At 36.9% G+C, this 5,853-nt stretch overlaps 1 pseudogene; it reads right to left on the reverse strand.

The window, feature by feature from the left end:
• Window positions 1-2,879: 2,879 nt before the first annotated feature.
• Window positions 2,880-2,979, reverse strand: LOC138837550 (U6 spliceosomal RNA; annotated as a pseudogene).
• Between the last annotated feature and the right edge of the window lie 2,874 nt (window positions 2,980-5,853).

Raw genomic sequence — 5,853 nt, forward strand, 5'->3', positions numbered from 1 at the left:
CAGAAATTATTAGGATTAGGGAGAGATGTGGGTGAAAAATAGGAATAGATTGGTGTGGGGAGGCACAGGGAGAGTTAACTATGTCCTAATCACAATTCAGGAAATGGATTGGGTAGGATGCAAGTAGAGAGAGAGAGAAAAAGAAGAGAGGGATAGGGGAATGAAAAGAGACCAGAAAAAAAATAGAAACATAAAAATTAATGTTATTGTAGAGATTAAAAGACCATCTATTTAGAGAGGAATGTGAATATGTTGTGAGAAAGGGAGGGACATAGAGGAGGTGTGAAAAACTTTAAGGATGGGAAAGGGAGAAGAAAAGATCAGAAGTTCAGTAGAGCTAGACAAAAAACAAAAAGATAATTAAGAAAGAAAGAAAAAGAGAAAGAAGATAAGAAAAGAAAGGAAAACGCTCATTTACATATTCCTAAAATAAAAATTATAAGAGGAGAAAAAACAAAAAAAAAGTTACTGGAAATCAATTATTTTTTCAGAAGAGGCAAAAATTAAAGATTAATAAAAGTTTTAAAAGAGAAAAAAAATTATATATATATATTTAAGGTAGCAAAAAACAAAAAACAAACAATAAAAAAGAAAAGAAGAAGAAAAAAAGAAAGAAAAAAAAGGAAAAAACGAAAAAAGAAAAAAAAAAGTCCTTTGATTTTTTTGGGGGGGGGGGAGGGGTGGGAAGAATCCTGTATCTCCCTTTTGTCTGTAACCAGCCTTTTGTTGGAGTCTCTGGTCAGCTTGAGGTCCTGTGGCTTGATTGGTTTCTTAAGTCGGTTTGTTGGAAGAGGCAGAAAAATGCTCTGCTTTACCCAAGATTTTGAGATCCCCCTCCCAGGTTAGTTTTCTAGGAGGGTGATCTGCTTTGAGAATCACAAAAGAGGGGTATGCAGTGGTGAGGCTAAATTCTGGGTAGAGTTGAGGCCTTTCAACAATCAGTAGCTTTTTCCTGGGACTGTTTTGTGCAAAAAAAAAAAAAATCTCCCAGAGCCCAGCCTGGAGCAGTTCTCAGGGATTCTGTTTTTCAATTGATTGTTGAGGCTGCTAGAGGGAGGGGCAGCCTCTGGCTCTGGTTACCCAGTGAGGGAAGCCACTCCAATGGCTGGCGCCTGAGCTGGGTGACTTTTCCCTGGATGGAGCCGAGTCTGGCAGGTCACTTTGCCGTTAAGTTCTTGTGACCTGCTAAATGACTCGTTTTATTCCAAGGCCTGGGTTGGAGCTGGCAGCTCCTCCGAGCTTTGTTGGTATCCAAGATGGAGATCACTGGTGCTGGGGGGGGAGGGGTGGCTTTCCCTCCTCTGATCCCTAAGAAGGAGTGAGGAAGTCGGGCTTCTACTCACGCCGAGTCTTGGATCCTGGGTCGTCTCTGGTCTGCAAGCTGCAGGATGAAGATGTCCGCTCTTTGTTGGTTCTTGCTGGTGTTGAGTAGAATCTGCTCGCCCGTTGCGTCTGGCTCCTTCGTCCCGGACTCTGTGTGAGCGCTCAGGTATGGCCCCCGGCTGTGGTCTCCGCTGCTTTTGACCCTGCCGCTGCCGTCGCTGCGGCGGCTGCTGGTGAGCACTCAGGTGCTTCTTTTTGCCTTGGCTTCCCCTCTCTTGTCTAACTCTCTGTCCTGTGATGGCACACTTGGTGTGATTCTCTGGCTTAGGACTGTTCACTGGAACTCTAAAATTGCTTTCTATGCGAGAGCTTGTTCAGATTCCAGCTTCTCCTCCGCCATCTTCCCCCTTCATTATTTCAAATTAAAGACCTCTTGACCCCCTTGCATCTTGCTGCTCAGAACTGAGACAGAGAAGATATGCTGGAACTCTTTCTGTTGAACCATTCTGTCAAACCAGGCATGAAGAACAACTTGGAAGAAACTGCATTTGATATTGCCAAAAGGATAAGTATATATCACTAACTCTTTTAAGTTGTGGAAGATCGTACAAATTGTTCTCCTAAGTCCTAATGGTTCGGCTAAGTTTCTTAAATTTCAAAAATGCCAGTCCATCCATTGTGTCCATACAAAATATTTTCACAATCCAAATAACAGCAATGTCTTTTTTTTTGGTCCGTCGTGGGGCTTGAACTCTGGGCCTGGGCACTCTCCCTGTGCTCTTCAGCTCAAGGCGAACTCTCTACCTCTTGAGCCACAGCTCCACTTCCAGTTTTCTTGTGCTTTATTGGAGATAAGTGTCTCACGCACTTTCCTGCCCAGGCTAGATTTGAATTCGAATCCTCAGATCTCAGCCTCCTGAGTAGCTAGGATTACAGGCGTGAACCTCCAATGCCCAGCAACAGCAATAACTTACTGTAAAAATTCACAGATTCCATTTAATTCTTCCAAGTGAATTGCCTGCCTTTGATGTTAAAATGTATTCAAGAGTTTTTGTATACATCTATAATGAGTTCTACAGAATTTGTTATTTTTTAAATCAGAAATAATTTTAACTTATCTGTTGAAATGAGTAGTAGAAAAACTAAAGTATTTCTGGTGCTTGTCTGAAAAAGTATATTTTTAAAATATTCTATATTCTATGTTTGTATAATGTCAATAATCTATTTCATTCTCTCCTAGATATACTCTGAATTTGACATTGTTTTATAATATATAGGTTCATTATTGTGTCCTCTCAGATTGCATTCCATATAGAAACAGTTTAAGATTCCTTTTTTCCTAGGTCCTTATAGTATTATATTTCTTTGGGATAAAATGACAATGATGCCTAATTTCAAAAGTTTTGTAAAGGTTTTGCTATGTAAAGGCCTTTCTAAGTTGAAGACTTAATACACTGATGTCAAACTAACTTTTAATTATATGAATTATGTGGATTATTGCACTTGTAATTTTGTAATTAACTTTTCACTTTTTCATTTTTTGCATCTGAAGAAGGAAAAATATGGAATACTTCACAAGTTTTCATATCTTCCTTGTGCAAGTGCCATGTTAATCTCTGTATTGTTATAATTTGGGTATATGTGCTGCTGAAACATGTAGTATCCTCTAAATTTAAGTAGTTAATGATGCAATCTTTATACAGGCTTATGTCCTTGGGTGCCTATTTGTAACAAGGAAAACTTATTATTCCCAACAATGCTATTGATCTTATTTCCCTAAAATTCTGAGAATAGTGGGGAAAATGATATTGTTCAGTCGATTGCTCACATTTGCAAAATTTGTTTTGTTTTTTTAATTTTTTAATTTTTTTAATTTTTATTGTGAAAATATTGTACAGAAGGGTTACAATTACATGGGAAATATAATGAGTACATTTCTTATCAAGCATTGTAGCCTCCTCCTTTGTTTTCCCTTTCCATCCCTTCCCATCCTCCCCCATCCAATCCTCCCCGCTACACCCCCCTGCACCAAAGTTGTAAAGTTCATTTTTCGACATAACGACTTGTTTATCTAATTGTTGCAATATGTCCACCTCTATCCCTATTTAAACGATTTGTTTTTCCCTTTCCCCTCCACAAATTTTACCGACATCAAATACAGTGAAAGCAGGGGTGATACTGTGGGGGAGGGACATACAAAACAACAAAGAAATAATCTTATAAATGCGTTAGAAGCAATCGCATGAAAGAAAAAAAAACATTTAAATACATATCTTAGGGTTCATTTCCCTTACATCACCTTATCTGACCTTTTCTGCTTGACTCAGACATATACTAGATATTGCAAATAAGGGAAACCATGGGACCTATGGTTCTTTGGGCCTGGCTTACTTCACTTAATATAATTTTTTCCAAGCCTTTCTCTTTCCTAACAAATGGGGCAATATCATTCTTTCTGATAGAGGCATAGAATTCCATTTTGTATATATACCACATTTTCTTGAGCAAATTTTTTTGTCAATGACTTTTTAAGTCTTTTTCATTTGGGATTTGACAGTACTTTCAAGTATTTATAGCTAGGTCCAAAGATGATGGTTTTTCAAGTACTTATTTATCAACTGAGTTAGATTTGTGGAGCTAATGGATTCAAAGTAAGCCTGGCATAAGAGCTACTTCTAAACTTCTGCAACTGAAATATTCCAAAATGAGGTGTTACTGGCACAAATGTCTACCTGACCTTTTATCCTTCTTCCATGTAGGAACGGACCAACTAGAATATCTTACCCTGACAGCATATATTGTCTTACTGGAACAAACGTAATCTTAGTTACTAGGGATCATAGAGAGATGAACAGTTCAGACAGAACTGTTCAGACTAGAAGGTATTTTGTCAAATTTTAATTCTTAGTTATACCTACCATTTCAAAAGTAGCTAATGCCAAGAAAAGGTGAAAAATTGTTCATATGCATGATTACCTAATGTCTTGGCATGTATACCATCCAACCATGGAGGAACTTACAATACTGCCTTTCTAACACCGAGTATTTTCATAGTTGCAGGAGAAGTCCATATGTTTTCCTCGTTATCAGGTCTTAAATTGGTAATGTTTTAATCACAATGTTTCCTCTTGCCTTCAGGCTATAAATCTACAAATGGTAAAGCTTTAGGTATAACTCTGTCAAACACTAAAGTAGAGATAATGGAATAATACTTTAAAACACCGTTGCCCTTGATACCCTAACCACAACAGAACAATGCAAAACATGTGCCTTTTTATTATATTATATATAGTTATATATTTTACATTTATATGTACTGATTATATATTTCACACAGTGAAACATACTAGAATTAGTTGATAATTTATTTATTCCAATAAATAGAATTGGAATATAAATAATTAGGTTTAGAATATATATTAGAATATAAAAAGTATCAGTGCAATGTCTTCGGTATAAACTTGTGATACCTTCTAAGTGTTCTTGGTCTTCTGAATTCACATGGCAAAAAGCAATGTTGTTTTCCTCTAATCTATAAGGGATTTTACTCTACTGCTCTGTTTATTGTTTTAACTTGCTGGTCCCAAACTGTTTTTCTCCATATTTCTGAAGCATTCCTACTGATTATGCCCAAATATGATGTCTAAAAAATATTATTTTTCTGCAAGACTCATGGGTCCTAGGATCCCAGGTCCCAGTTATCTGCATCATGAGATAACAGAGGCAAGACTTCTCACCTAGGCCCATGCAACATGCCAACAGAAACTAATTGAAGACCCATCTCAATTTCTCATTTCCTATATTTCAGGGCCCCAATTCCTTGAGATGCAGGAATTTGCAGTAAGCAATTGTGAAATGCAAGGCAACTTAAAATGAAGGATGAGATCACCAAATCTGAGAGAAAGTACTGTAATTCAAACTTTCAATTTACAGATGACTAGCACATATCAGTGAACAAGATCACAAAGTGTCATAAACTATTTTTAATACCCCTCCCCTAATAATTAATGAAAGATTTCAGTCCAGCATAAGTGGGCCAAAAAAATAGTTCCTGGAAGGAAAGATCCTAAATTGGTCTACCAAGTCCTGGAAAACTTGACATAGAGATCAAATTTAATTCAGAAAAACATTAATTGAGAAGATTCTTAGTGCTTCAAAACACTGGTAATTCAGTACAACTTGGTTCTGTGGTATAAAAATGTTGTCACTTTCAAACCAATGATAACCTATATTTAAGGAAAGTGTATTCCTTTTCAAATAAACTTTTTAAAATCCCATTTGCCAAAATAACTTTTGACAAATAGATGAAACTTAGTGACATTACAAGTTTTTCAAGTGTAGGGAACAGGTTACAATAGAGTTGATTTATTTTCCCAGCACTAATGTCAAACAGGTTCACCCATTCATTAAAGCATAGAAATAGTACCACCCACCATTTGTGTTGCTCAGTAGGTGCCTTCCAGAAATGTGTTAAAGAGATCAGCTTTCCATATTTCAAACCCAAACATTAGCTAATAAAGTTAATTTCAT

Source organism: Dipodomys merriami, unplaced genomic scaffold (genome assembly GCF_024711535.1).
Source record: "Dipodomys merriami isolate MVZ:Mamm:240054 unplaced genomic scaffold, mDipMer1.0.p SCAF_2701, whole genome shotgun sequence".
Classification (NCBI taxonomy): Eukaryota; Metazoa; Chordata; class Mammalia; order Rodentia; family Heteromyidae; genus Dipodomys; species Dipodomys merriami.